This window comes from Olea europaea, unplaced genomic scaffold, assembly GCF_002742605.1.
Source record: "Olea europaea var. sylvestris unplaced genomic scaffold, O_europaea_v1 scaffold1942, whole genome shotgun sequence".
NCBI lineage: Eukaryota > Viridiplantae > Streptophyta > Magnoliopsida > Lamiales > Oleaceae > Olea > Olea europaea.
The window spans coordinates 22936-38713 of NW_019237258.1; positions in this window are offsets into that span (position 1 = coordinate 22936).

Sequence of the window (15778 nt, forward strand, 5' to 3'; positions counted from 1 at the left end):
GAAACATAAGAAGGGAGGAATATACACAATTTTGGAGGATTTGGAGAGAAAGAACAAGGCAAAAATAAGGCAATTCACTTCAAGATTCAAGATTTCACTTCAAGAATCAATTAGGTGATGTTCTTCTTTGGTTTTAATTATTGTTTTTCTTTATTTCCCATTACGTTAGGCTAAATTTTCATGTGCTAGGATTTGCGATGCACTTTATATTATGAACCCTTAATCTTGAATTTTATTAATTTGACGTTAAAACATCTTTTTAATTATTGAATGATTGGCATGGATTTTATTTTCTCTACAATTATATGCGCAATAGTTGTATGAGCTTTGTGACTTGTTTTACCCTTGAGAGATGGAAAATAAGTTAGGCATTATGTTAATTGTCTTAAAGTTCGAGAGGGGATAGAAATATACCGCTATACTTTACGTGATCTTTAAGTATTCATAGATCTTTAATGCATTTTTATATGTTCGCATCCGTCATAGAAATATAGTCGAATCGCATGTGAAATAAGTTTAATTCTACTCGAGAGAGATTGTTAAACAAATTAGGAATATTGGTCTCCATGATTGAATCGTGTTGTCAATTTTATAAAATTCGAATTAAAGGGAATTGATATAAGGGGATTCGGGATCCTAGTACGCATTTCGTTATCATATTTTTATAAAACTTGCATTTAATTATAATCATGCATATAATTTAGTTAATTTAGGCTTTATATTTATAAGTAGGTTATTAAATTATAATTTAGTTAGCGAAAATATCAAGAATTTCTATTGTTTCGATTAAGGCAACGATAGGTAAAATTGAACTAATCAATCTCTGTGGGACGATATTTGGACTCATTTAATCCACTTTATTATTTGCTAACGAATTGTACACTTGCGGTAGTTTTAAATCAAAAGAAATAATTTCGTGAACACTTTGCATCTAGTGATTGACTTAATTTGGCTGTAATACATACAAATAAATAGTTCTGGAATAGTAGTGCAAAAACCACATACCTTTTGGCTTTGGGCGAACAGAAAGAGAAGCATAAAATGAAAAATCATGCATTTCCTTCCTTTAATGTAATAATGAAGATGGAATAGTTTACATGTTTGCTGCTTGTCTGTAGTAGAAAAGATCTGACTACCACATAAATAAATGTTAATACAAGTAAAATTGTCAAATTAATTTCATAAATTTGTATGTTCTAATTTTATTATTATTATTATTATTTTTTTGCTATAATTATTCTTTCATTCGTGCCATCACTGTTTGTGCCGTCATAATATCCAAACATTCCACGCAACTTTTATTGCAATAACTGAATGTAATCATAAAAATCATAGGAATATGACTGACAAATGATTTAAGGGATAGAGATTGGGCGATATCTTAAAAATAAAATTGGGCAACAATCTTAGGGCAAAAAATAAGTGAGATATAAACTGCTACATACCGTAGAAGAAGGTATATAGGCCAACGATTGGTATCAAATACAAGGGCAGCTAGAGTATCGGTCATAGGTCATCGAATTGCAGGTTGAAGTGCGAGACTGTCGCGAATGTAAATGGCAGGTCGTGAATTAGGGAAAAAAATGGCGGAAAACAAAGTGGAAATTTATCAATTCAAACTACATAGAAAACTCCCATTGCAGGAGCTCGAGAATGAAGAAAATCTGAAGAGAAATTTTATTAATCAAGTACATTCGGCTATCTATAGACAAGCCAAGTAACCAACTATTCTTACTAACTAAACCACTAACTGAAAAAACTACTTAGCTGACTGAAGATGCTAACTGAAATTTAAACTGAATTAAGTTGTTGGTCAGCGTCTTCTTCAGGAGACTTCTTCTGATGGTTTAGCTGTATTGTAAGAGCCCCCCTCTTGAGGGCATGGATGTTCAGAAATCAGATCGCCCATCTTGGATATATAGGTGTGAAACAGGGCTTGTCTATAAAAAATAAAAAATGAACCGATAGTGGGCATCTCGACTCTGCTCGTTGGGGCACGTGAAGTCACAAGCCAAAAGGCCTAGCCGATCCTAGGATTGAGATTCATACAAGCAGAGTGTTTCGCGCGGGTTAGTCGCTAACAATTAAAAAGGATCAGACGATTGTGTAAGGGACAAACCTCTTGAGACAAAGTCTCAAAAAGGAGTGTTCTTTTATTGGCGATGACTTTACAATTGGGAATTAAAAACAACGTACCTCCAAGGGGCGCAAGCACACGAGTTACTGAAAGAAAAGTGTTTAAATCTAAGTTAAGAAGATGAAAATTACATGTTCTCTGTTCGAGAGTTTTTGATTCTGTCCTTTGCTTCTATGTCCTTTTTCCCTTTTATACTTCATGGACGATCTCTTTGCGATCAACCGCCCTAAAAACTGCTTGATCGTCCTATAACTGCCCACTTTCCTCGTAATGGCCAACTTGTCATGAAAACTGTCTTTTTTAACTGCTATCATTTCAACCGCTTTCGATTGAATTCCTTGAATCGTGGAACGTGATAGGGCTGCTTTAATAACTACTTTGATAACCACACTTCTTGATAACTACGACGCTTTATGTTTGTTAAGACCTTGGGCGACTTGAAGGTTTGGGCGAGAATAGAGTAACAGCTCTGGGCGACTGTATGGCACTCCATTCGCTCAGATTCTGGGCGACTTGCAAATTTGGGCGATGGCGTTACCGCGTTCTTGGGCCTTCCTGTTTGGGCCTTCATCTTGATTTGTTTGATTGGGCTTCGTTCTTTGGGCTATCCGATTTGGGGATCCTTCAATTGGGCTTCACTCCTTGGGTCGTTCGATTTAGGCTGAATTTTTATGTGTCAACAATTACCCCCCAATATGGCAGAATTAATAATAATTATTAAATTTTGCCATATTCACTTTGTGTTTCCAGTAACATTCGAAATTTTCAAAAATTTCAATCATTGTTTTCTTCTATAACTTGAAAAGGTGCGTCGTTTTGCAAACCCTTATAACCCCCAAACACGTCATTTCACTGCACCATTAAACCACGCCTCAAATTTTTTGCGTCTTTCTCACGATTTACTTTTCATCTTTTGCTTCCCTGCTACGTAACCCTGAAAAACTTCGTTTCTTCTCAAATGGCTGCTTCACAATCTCAAGCTGGCGACTCCTTTAGTTTTGATGACTTTCAAAAACTTCTGAGTCGCCCATACATAACTCCGAGTTTTCTCGCGCCCGCCGATTTCGAACATAATGAGTTCTACTTGGGTCCTTTCTTCAACAATGCAGAGACAGTTGAATAGGCGACGGTGGGTCAGCTGTTTCCTTGCACTCTAGCCCTCCTTTTCTAAACTCTCTGCCGCTGGGGCCACTTCGCGAAAGAGGTATTCGCACTTGGCCTAAATCTGATGTAGTTTTTCGTAGGTGGCATGCTCACCTTGTGGGTCATGGTCCTACTAAGGCACTTTTTGATAGCGCTAGGATTTCTGATTTGTTAGAAATCTCTATTCGCCCCCCTACTTTTGATTTAGCACTCTTTTCGATTGCTTTGAATTTTTGGTCTCCTGAGTATAACACATTTATTTTCCCTCTTGACCCCATGTCTATTACCTTAAGGGATGTTGGGGCCCTGGTGAATCTACCACCTTTGGGCGATACCATTTTTCCAGGTATCTTAGTTTCTGGTGGCGCCCCAAAGTTTGGTAAAAACTACACCGATTCTTATTCAAGCCTGCAAACCCTCCAAAATCGTTCGAGCTCTGAGCCTTCCCATACTGAGCGAATGGCCTTCCTTCTAGTTTGGCTTTGTAAATATGTTTTGTGTGTGCCAAGCATAAATCCCTCCTTGAGTTATTTACCTATAGCGCACGAATTAGCGCGTGGCAGGCCTTTGAATTTATGTTCTTTGTTTTTGGCTGCCCTTTATAGAGGCATGGCCTCTCTTCAAGCTCAATTGAAGAATAGTGCATCTCCCACTGGCAGTGGACCTCTTTGGTTCACTCAACTGTGGTTGAGATCCTATTTTTCATTGCTTGGTACTCCATCAATCTCTCACTCATTTGGTAGCTGTTATGGGCTAGCCATGGAGCCCTTAGCTCCTGTAAATATGTCCAGAAGGGATATTTTTTCATTCTTTTATTCTTTGGATTCAATCCCTTCCTTTTTTCCTTTTCCTCCTTTTTTGACTCCAAACTATGTACACCCCCCTTCCACTATAGATAGCGCGAGCACCTCCCTGCTCATTTGGATCCAGTTTTTAACTGGGAGGGAACTATTTCATGATATTCTAACTGGGACCATCGCCAAGGCGGGGGTAGAAATTTATGCTCCCCAATTTTTTGCTCGTCAGCTTGGTTTCGACCAAACTTGGCCTATTCCTCCTTGCTATTCAAGGAACTTATTTAACCATTTTTATACCATTAATAAGGCGGAGGCATAGGCTATAGATGCTCGTAATCTTCTTTTAACCAGCCATTTTTCATTAGCCCCCTTTAATTCTAGCCACGCCATTCACCCTCTTTTTGAACAGCTCTGGCCGTCAGTGAAGCACAGATTATTTGCGACTGACGCCAATCGTGCCTTTCATTCATTAGACCAACCGAGCATTTCTTCCCCTTCTCCTGTTTTAGTCACTCCTTTGTCCATTCGGAGTCCTTCTCCTTCTCGTCGCACTAAACAGTCTGCTCGTCCATCTTCTTCTCTCCCTGCCAAGCTTACTACGGCCAAGAGTGCCCAAATCGCAAACGGCCAGCCTCAGCATCTCCCATTCTAGAGGATGATGTTGATGATGATGATGATGCCCCACTTATCGTCAGGAGGAAGGTAATTAAATTGGTTTACTCACAAGTATACTTTTCCACACTTGAAACTTTTCTGTGTGCTGATGATCTTTTTGGACTTCTCAGAAAAGCTCAGCCTCTCCTTCAAAGGCTTTGGCATCGACAGCTCCTGCTCCATCATCCTCTGCTGAGGCTACTTCATCCAAACCGGTTGATGAGGGGGCTACGCTTAAAGAGACATCTTCAGTCCCAGAGTCCTCATCACAACCCATGGATGAGCCACCTTCTTACCAGGGCGTTAACCCCCCAAACATTGAAGCAGAAGGTAATTCAGTCTTTTGATGTCTTACCTTTGCTTGTGCTATTGGTTTCTAATTTGTTCCTCTTGAGTTTTGCAGATACTCCTATGAGTCGGCCCGTTGTAGCAACATCTTCTAGCTCAGACAAGGGAAAGTCCTCACGAATGGAGGAGTCGTTGGTGGCAAGCTTGGCTGAGGGCACGCCATCTTCTACGATTGTTGATGAGGTAGTCTTTCCTTCACTTCTATTTCTATCTTGTTCGTTGTAGTGAGGATTTTTAATATTGGCAATTTTCTTTGCAGGATGCTGACAAAATTGTGCGTTCTATCCAAGACTTGTTCGCTTCTTGGGGGCAAGTCCAGACGTCTCGCCCTGCTCCATCTGATCGTCCTGCTACTTCTTTAGAGGAAGATTTGAAGTTCCTCAAAAGGTCGATACTTGAGTACGTATCCTTCATGGATATGGATATTGGAAGGGCTAGTGCTGCCAAACACAAGGATAAACTTGAGCACTTGAGTGCGAAGTTGGAGCAAGCACTGACGCTTCCGTCGCGCAATCTTTCTGCCGATTTTAAAGCGACGTTGAAGGTTATTCACTCCGAGGTCCTTTCTTTGCTGGCCAAGAATGCTGAACTAAAGGCCAAACGTACTTAATATTTTTGAGCCGTAGCTGAGAAAGAGTCTTTGCGTATGGTGATTAACAAGGCTGAGGATGAGTTGAAAGAAATCTCTTCCGAAGTCATGGTTGAAGACTCTTTGATGGTTAATTTGGCTGCTCAGATGAAGGAACTTCAAGCCAAAATGGACGACTGCAGGGCGAGAATGGCTGCTATAAAGCGCAACGCCTCCCAGGGAATTGAGCGAACTAAGTCCTTGGTCGAGCAGTACAAGAAGTTGGAAGTTGATGATGATGTCGCAGCTGAATTGAACATCACTTCCTCTCGGCAAAACGAGGATTCGGAAAAACTTAGGGAACGAATTCGTTTAGTATGGGGTGGACTGTAATTAAGACATATGATGTCTTTTTTTTTTCTTTTGTAATTTGATTTTTCCTTTTGTAACTTTTTTCATCATTAATGAACATTAACTTCTTGTGCATTTATTTGACGTTTGTTTTCTTTTTTTAGTCATCAATTCTTTTAAGCATTTAACTGCTTTGTGCTAAAAATCTTGTCCATTTTCTTTTGATATTTCCACCACTTTTTCCAAGACTTTTGGGCTATTTAATTCCGTTTATTAGGCAGAAATGTGGCTGTTCATATTCTGTCTCTTCATCTCCACCCCCTATAAATGCTTCGTATTTTTCATCTTCTATCTTCATCTTCATTTTCTTCTTCGAAACTAATTTGCTGCCATTGCTTGGCATTCTGACAATTAATCTGACCCATAATGGACTGTTTAGTCCTCCCATTTTACTATTTACCTTGATATCACCTTTGGTGTGGGAGGTATAGGAAATATTATCTGGCCAGCAGCGAAGTTTTTACCATCGAAATTCTTCCCATAGTCTCTTTGTTCTTTACAAGGAGTCGATGATAGAAGACAATTTTTGGGATGCTTACTGGCCACTTTGCTTGCTGAGAATACTTCTCAGTCTCTTTGCTCGCCATTGCAGCGATGCATTTAGGAAGGTAGTGAGGCCAGTCCACCCTCTTACTCGGCGATCCCATCATTGCAGCAATGCATTTAGGAAGGCGGTGTGAGGCTTACTCAGTGATCAACCGGGAGATTAGCTTACTTTTAATTGTATTTTGTAGAGCATCCGTTATTTGTATTTTTGTATTTTTGTAATGAACGTTTGATAATAAAGGACTTTATTTGAACGTATTTCGCTCTGACCTTGTTATCCTTTAATCGTTCAACATATTTGATTATACTTTTATCTGCTCACATTCTCATAAAGAATGAACATATTTTTTCAAATATTTGCCGTTAATGAATCTCACGTGCTTGATGCCATCTAAATCTTCCAAGTGATACGCTCCATTGGGCAACATACTATTTATTTTGTATGGTCCCTCCCTGAGCCACCACTTCCCGTACTTTGGATCTTTACTATCCAAAGGGAGTATTGTCTTCCAAACTAGTTCATCCAGGCTGAACGACTTGGCTACGACTTTTTTTATTATAAAACTTAGCCATTCTTTCTTTTTGAACTTGCAACCTATCTAAGACGTCCAACTTTAATTCGTCTAACCCCAATAAATTTTGAACTAGTGATTCGGCATACTCATCATCATTCAACTTATGTTGTAAGCACACTCCGATCGATTGCACGTTGATTTCCATAGGCAAAACGGCCTCCTGTCCATAAACAAGTTGGAAAGGAGCAACTTTGGTACTTAACCGAGGTAATGTCCTATAAGCCCATAAGGCCTTGTTCAGACATTCGTGCTAATTTCTGGCATTTTCATCTATCATCTTTCTGATGATATTTTTTAGAATCTTATTAGAAGATTCCGCTTGTCCGTTGAATTGAGCGTAGTATGGTGTGGAGTTTACTAATTTAACCCCGAACTCGCTCAAAAATTGTTCACTTAATTCCCATTCAAAGATATTCCGTGATCTACCATTAACGTTTGTGGAATTCCAAACCTATAGATAATGTGATCATGGATAAACTCTATAACATTTTTCTGGGTGATCTCTTTCAAAGGTACCGCTTCTACCCATTTGGTGAAATAGTCGGTTGCAACTATAACAAAAGTATGTTGCTTAGACGATGGGGGATAAATCTTCCCTATCAGGTCTATCGCCCAACCCTTGAACGGCCAAAGTTTAATAATAGGTGTCATTTCTCGTGTTGGCGCCCTTTGTATTGGACTATGCTTTTGGCATGCTAAACAACTCTTTGTATACTGAACGCATAGTTCTCCCATCTTTGGCCAAAAATATCCACTCCTAATAATCAACAATCTCATCCTTTGGCCAACTTGATGAGCTCCACATATCCTTTCATGCACCTCAGCCATGATCGTCTTGGCTTCTTGCAAACTTACACACTTTAGTAATACACCATCAGAGCTTTTTTTAACAACTCTTTATCTATTAGTGTATAGTTCAGCAAACACAGCTTCATTTTCCTACTAATCCCTCCATTAGGTTCTTTAAGGAATCCTTTAATCTCTGTTCTCCAATCCATTGCATCTCCATCTTGTATGCAGTGAAGTTCAATCTTTCTCGCCCTTCTTTGAGTCACAGGCAATATGATTTCATACTCACAAGTAGACTTCCAATTCAAAACCTTTGAATACGCTGAGGCCATTTGGGCTAACTTATTTGCCACGTCGTTATATATCCTATTAACGCATTGGAGTTCTACTTGATCGAATTCTTCTAATAATTCTTGGGCGATCTCATATTGACTTATAATGGAATCACTTTGGCATTTAAAATCACCGATCAATTGGTGGATCACCAATTGAGAATCGCCCCTAACGATCACATTACTTACTCCCATATCTATCATTAGTTCTAGGCCTACAATTAAGGCTTCATATTCGGCCTGATTGTTGGTGCACATTCTGTCTAAAGTGAATGCGAACTTGTAGCAAATTCCTAAAGGATTAATCAATGCTACTCCTACTCCTACACCTTTAGAGGTTTTTGACCCATCGAAATATAACACCCAAGGTTTTAACTCGAACGAATTGATTTCTAGTTCGATTTCTTCAGGCATGTCAAGCCATGGATGATCGGCTAGAAAGTTAGCTAAAGCCTGATTTTTGACTGCCTTTTGAGGTATATATTGTATTTCGAATTCTGATAAAGCTAGTGTCCAAAGGCCTACCCTTTGGTGTAAAATAGGGCGCAAGAACATATACTTAACTAAATTTACTTTAGAAATTAAATAAACGGTTACGGGCCGTAAATAAGCCCTTAATTTTGTACATGTGAAATACAATGCAAGACATAATTTTTCGATAGCAGAGTAATTACATTCACATTTCGTTAACCGTCTACCTAAGTAGTAAATTGCCCTTTTTTCACCAAATTGGTCTTCCTGTGCGACCATTCCAGCTATTGATTCTTTTTCAGTCGATACATACACTTTCATTGGCCGTCCTTGGATTGGTGACACCAACACTGGTGGACTTGATAGATATGTCTTCAGGCTTTCAAAAGCCTTTTGATGTTCTTCTTTCCAGACGAATTCGTCCTGATTTTTCAGCTTTAATAGCGGCGAAAAGACTTTAGTTCACCCTACACAGTTAGAAATAAAGCCTCTTAAAAAATTTACTTGGCCTAGAAACCTTTGCAACTCCTTTTTGTTGCTAGGTGGTTTGGCTTCTAAAATAATTTTCGCTTTATTTTTATCAAGTTCAATCCATCTTTTGTGTACTAAGAAACCAAGAAAGTTCCCTGCATTAACACCAAATGCACACTTCAAGGGATTCAATTTTAGCTTATATTGCTTCATTTGTTCAAACAAATATCTTAACTGTTCGAAATGGTCCTCTTCTTTAATGGACTTGACTACTATGTCGTCTACATACACCTCAACAAACTTGTCTATCATATCATGAAAGATTAAATTCATGGCCCTTTGATAAGTTGCCTCCTGCATTTTTTAGGCCGAAAGGCATAACCACCCATTCAAAACATCCTAGAGACCCAGGGCATCTAAAGGCAGTTTTGTGTATGTCTTCTTCAGCTCTATAAATTTGATTGTATCCTGAATACCCATCCGTGAAAGAATACATGACATGTCCGGCAGTTGAATCTACTAAAGAATCCATCGTGGGCATTGGATACTCATCTTTGGGTGTGGCTATGTTTAAATTTCTAAAGTCTATACACACCCTTAGTTTACCATTCTTTTTTAGTACTGGCACGACATTGGACAACCATTCGACATATCTGGCTGTTCTAATAAAACTTGCTTTCAATAATCGCTCTATCTCTTTCTTGATTTCAGGGAGTACATTAGGAGCAAAACGTCTAGGAGGCTGCCTATGAGGTTTAAAGTTAGGCTTAATTGGTAACCTATGTTCCACCAAGTCTCTATCTAAACCAGGCATTTGTTCATATTCCCAAGCAAAACAATCTTTGTATTCTTTTAGCAAAGCGATTAACTTGTTACTAACCTCTTGGTTGAGCATTTGGCTGATGAACGTTGGGCGATCTTCTCCTTCATTGCTAATATTTACTTTGATCAGAGGATCTTGTGCTTAAGCGTATCCAGGTTTGGCGATCCACATTACTTCGTCGTCCAGTTCCCTTGTAAATACTTCCTCTTCTAAACAGTCCACCTTGTTGACTTCTCGGCCAATACTTTGCTCTAACTCGAATACTGCCAACTTATCCTTCAGCGCTTTTAGGGCTGTCTCTTCTTTCACCTTGTCATTGCATTCCTTATTGAAAGCCATCAGTCTGGCTTTGAAGGCCTGAATGTCGACCATTTGCTTTTGTAACTTAAAGTCCATTCAAGACTCCTTAATTATTCTTTTGTCAATTACTGGCTCTTCCAGGGCCACTATATTTGGCCTCATCTGTTTGAACATTTCAGTGAGTGCGTCCACTGAAAATGGTTCTTCGCTTTGCGCGACAACCTGAGTTTCTTCCCCGTCTTGTACTACCCTGACAGCTCCATAGTTTCCTTCGTACATGAACTTTTCCATCGAGTTTGCTTCTGCGACAAAAGGCCTATGATCGGCCTGTACCACCTCTGCTTCGCCTTTGTCATTCCAAAAGATCAGGCATTGATGGAGCGATGAGGGTATACAGCGACTTCCGTGTATCCAATCTCTTCCTAGTAGCACGTTGTAACTAGTAGGACCATCTATTACAAAGAAGACAGTGGTCCTAGTAGTCGTCCCTATAGTTATGTCCAATGGCATAACTCCCTTAGCTGAAGTTGCTCCTCCATTGAAGCTAGTGATGATGACTTCTGTAGGAATCATGTCACCCTCTGTCTTTGCGAACTTCCTCATCATCCTAGATGGAATGGTGTTTATAGCTGCTCCATTGTCGACAAGCACTTTTGCCACTGGGACGCCGTTAACTAGAGCTTTAACATATAATGGCCTCAAGTGTTTAGTCAATTTCATGGCTGGCCGTTTAAAAATAACCTTTTCGACAGCCTCTATTTCTACTTCTTGCTTGTTTTCTGTCGAATTATCCCCCTGTGATAAGCCGACGTGCAGTATATCATGCTGATCCTTTGTCTCCTGAACTTCCTTCCTACTTCTTTCTAATGCTTCCTCATCAGTTACCCAACCTGTGAGAGGGGGCATTATTCTTGGAGGTGACCCATACTTTTCAGAGCGAGGCACTCTCTTCTTCCTTTTGGGTGTCCCGTACAGTACGTAGAAGTCGAAAGGACGTCCAGATGGTTTCCCCAACAAGTCTACTTCGCGAACTCCCTCTCGATGTAGTTGTTTTAGAAGAGTATTGCGCGATACTCCTCTCTTTCTTCTTTTTGCTTCTAGGTCGATTTCTTCTTCAATGTCTGTCATCCCGTCGTCTTCTTCATCATCGTAGGCCTCTCTAGAAGTCTGGCCTTCTTCACATACCAGCACGCAGGTTTCTCCTTCGTTGTCCTCCCTCTCTTCTTCTTTTTCTTTATTCTTGAGTTCATTGGCCAGTAAGTAATTATTGGCCACGACAGGAGGCAACGTACCAAATTGGATAGTGAGGGGTTGATCTGGATCTTCTTCATCCCTTCTGTTTCGCTCAAACCTTGATCTCCCAGAAGAAGTTTCTGGCAGTTCCTTCATTGATTCATCTGTACCGGTCTCTTCATTATTTTTGAGGACGTTTTAATTGGCTACCTTGAGTAGTTTAGGCGCTTTAGGATGTGGCATTCCCTGTTGCTGCCTCATCATCCTTCCGTAGTTTCGTTGGAAACGCCTTTGTTGGGTTCTAGTCATCTCATCGAAGGGTATTGCCCTTCCTGCATTGTACTGGAATGAATGTCATACATTTGGCCGACGAGGTTGCAGCCTGAATGTTCTTCCATTATCTGCTGGCCTGAACTGCCTCTCAAAAGGTGGTCCTCTATAGAATGATGTACCTCTCCCTCTACCAGGCTGAGTGTTTGGGAAGAAGGTAGGGCGATGGGGATGCTGCCATGTCCCTAGTTTCTCCGTATTTCCATTCACTTCTCTTTTACACCTTGCACACAGGACGTCTTCGTCCTTTTTTGGTTCTTTCCCCTTGATTCGTTCAAAGACACTGGGATGTAGTCTAGGATCCTCTTCTCCATCATCTACGACCAACTTGAATTTTGGTAACTTGTTTTTGAATCCAGATGTTACCATGTTTACTCCAAGTGGCTGTGGGAAAGGATTCTCGTCCACTGCCATCTTTTTCTTATCATCGAACGTAATTCGTCCTGATTCAATGGCATCCTGCAATACATGGCGAAAAACCAAGCAATTGTTAGTCAAATGTGACCATGCATTATGCCACTTACAATATTTTTTACCCTTAATTTGTTCAGGGTTTGGCAATTTGTGCTTATCGCTCAATTTTATCTGCTTATCCCTATATAATTTATCAAATATAAGGTCAGCTTTGGTTACGTCGAACGAGAACGTTCTAGCCTTTATGTTTCCATCTTTTATAGACTCATCTTTGCCCGATGGTCTAGGCTTGGCCATTATAGGACAAGTATAAGTATCCCGTTTGACCAATTCGGCCAAACACATTTCGGCCTGATCGTATGACTCGTCGTCAATGGTATGAACGTCAAAATTTGGGTCTTTGTAATAAGTCCCTTTACTAGAATTTTTCATTTGTTCTTCCTCTCTTATCAGTCGCTCATACCTAATCACATTCGCACTCAACTGGAAAAGGTCAGGAAATTCCTTGTCCTGAAATTTCTTTTTTAAATCAAAGCTCAAGCAGTCCTGAGCGATTTTGACAAATTCTTTTCGGGCAGAGGTACAAAACACTTGCTTCTTGCTATCTTGAACCTTTGGAGAAAACTTTCTGCCCATTCGTTTGGCATTTGACGTAGATTCGTCAAATCAGCCAAAGTGACTTCAGACTCAGTTTTATAAAACTGAGCGTGAAACAACTGTTCCAATTGTTGCCATGTTTGAACAGAGTTCACTAGCAAGTTGATGAACCAGGAGAAAGCTACTCCTATTAACGAACTAGGGAAAAGCCTCATTTTATGGTAATCGGTTACATCACCACTTTACAATGTGAATCGCCCTATGTGTTCTAGAGTAGACACTTCTCCTAAACCGGTAAACAGTGAGAATTCTTGCACTTTGTACCCTCTAGGCCATGGGTATGCTTGGTCTACCCAATCAGGATATGGTTTTTTGTACGTCGGCCTAATGATGGGACGCACCCCAAAAGCCATCTGATCCTGTACAATTTCCATAATCTGGTTTCTCAACATGACGTTGGGATCATATGGAATTCCTACAGGCTGATTAACCGGTTGATTTGCATGAGGCCTGATGTTTGGTCCTTGATTGGCAACAAAATTACCATAATTAGGGCCATTACCATTAGCCTGAACATCTGTTCCCTCATTAACACGTGGGGTGTACTGTCCATTGTTTAGGACATTATCTCTTATGTTTGGATTACCCCCCAAGTTAGGCATACTACTACCATTGTTCTGATTTGGCACTGTAGTACCCCCTTGGTTTGAAGTAGAGGGACCAGAAAGTGATTCTACCCCTTTATTCGGATTTAGGACCGAGGGATTATGTCCCACAATTGTCCTAGTTTGAAAGTGGTTTGTAAGAGGTATAGCCGGTTGACATATTTGGCCTACTAACTTATTCATTGTTTCATTCAACGTCTTTAGTTGTTTGGCCATGTTGTCATAGTGTACATTCCCATTTTGTGTAAATCTTTCCATATTATGAATACTTCGAAGATTTACCTGTTCAACGAAGTCTTGCGTGAGTTCTCCAAGTAATGCACGCATGGTTCGAGGACTCAACTCCGTCATTGGTTCGTAACGACTGTTACTGCTCTGGTTCTGTCCATCTGTTCGTGGAGAGGCACGCTGCTCCTCATATCGCTCGATCACAGACTGGATTCCTTCCTGACTTGCTGCTTCCTTATTGGATCTCTGAGGTATATTGTTTCACCTTTTGTACTTTCAACACCTAACACCACTGTCACACTGGACGTGCCAAATTGTTTCACGCGGGTTAGTCGCTAACAATTAAAAAGGATCAGACGATTGTGTAAGGGACAAATCTCTTGAGACAAAGTCCCAAAAAGGGGTGTTCTTTTATTGGCGATGACTTTACAATTCGAAATTAAAAACAACGTGCCTCCAAGGGGCGCAAGCACACGAGTTACTGAAAGAAAAGTGTTTAAGTCTAAGCTAAGGAAATGAAAATTACATGTTCTCTGTTCGAGAGTTTTTGATTCCGTCCCTTGCTTCTATGTCCTTTCTCCCTTTTATACTTTATGGACGATCTCTTTGTGATCAACCGCCCTAAAAACTGCTTGATCGTCCTATAACTGCCCACTTTCCTCGTAATGGCCAACTTGTCATGAAAACTGACTTTTTTAACTGCTGCCATTACTCTTCATCGTTCAAAAGCTTTCGATTGAATTCCTTGAATCGTGGAACGTGATAGGGCTGCTTTAATAACTGCTTTGATAACTGCACTTCTTGATAACCACGATGTTTTATGTTTGTTAAGACCTTGGGCGACTTGAAGGTTTGGGCGAGAATAGAGTAACAGCTCTAGGCGACTGTATGGCACTCCATTCGCTCAGATTCTGGGCGACTTGCAAACTTGGGCGATGGTGTTACCGCGTTCTTGGGCCTCCCTATTTGGGCCTTCATCTTGATTTGTTTGATTGGGCTTCGTTCTTTGGGCTATCCGATTTGGGGATCCTTCAATTGGGCTTCACTCCTTGGGCCGTTCGATTTGGGCTGAATTTTTATGTGTCAACACAGAGTTTGAAGGTCTCCGGGCCAATCCATTGTCGTCCCCGTCCCTATTGATGGTGGTGGTGAATGGTGGTTTGTAGTGAAGGTGGCGACGGCGTACAAGTGTTACCAGTTTATGTTACAATTATAATGTTTCAACGATTTTTGTGGTAGCAATGGCGAATGTGAAATGTTCGCGAAATATTTCTTTCGATTTAAATTACCGTAAGTGTACGGGTCATGACAAGTAATAAAATGGACTTTAGAAGTCCGAGTATCGTCCCACAGAGAAAGAATAGTTCAATTTTACTTATTTTAGCCTTAACCGAAACTAATTGAGTTAAAATGAATTTTGGAATCAAAAACCCTAATTTTGGGAGAAATCCCCAAATTGAAAAACCCTAATTTCAAATCAAACTCTAATTACTTAAATTCACTTAACTAATGACTCAATTACGAAATGTTATGAAAAATAAATGAAATGTATTGTCAATTTATGAAAATCTATGTAAAACGAATGCACTAGGATCACGAATCCCCAAATAATTACTAATTAAATCCTAATTTCACAATTTTGATAATTCAATAAGAATTTGATAAATCAATGCTCCTAAATCTATTCAATACTCTCTCTCGAGATGTATTGAACCTATTCTCATAAATCATCAGCTTATATCTCTATGACAGATGCAATTATACAAGAACGCATAAAATCTTTTCGTGAGCAATTAAAGATTTACATAGGGCATAGGGGTATATTTCTATCCCCTATTGGACCCTATAATGAATTATATATGTCGAGTTTAATCTAATTTTCTCAAATTCAGAATTAAACCACCAAATTCACACAAATCAAGTGCACATTAATTGTGGAAATAAAT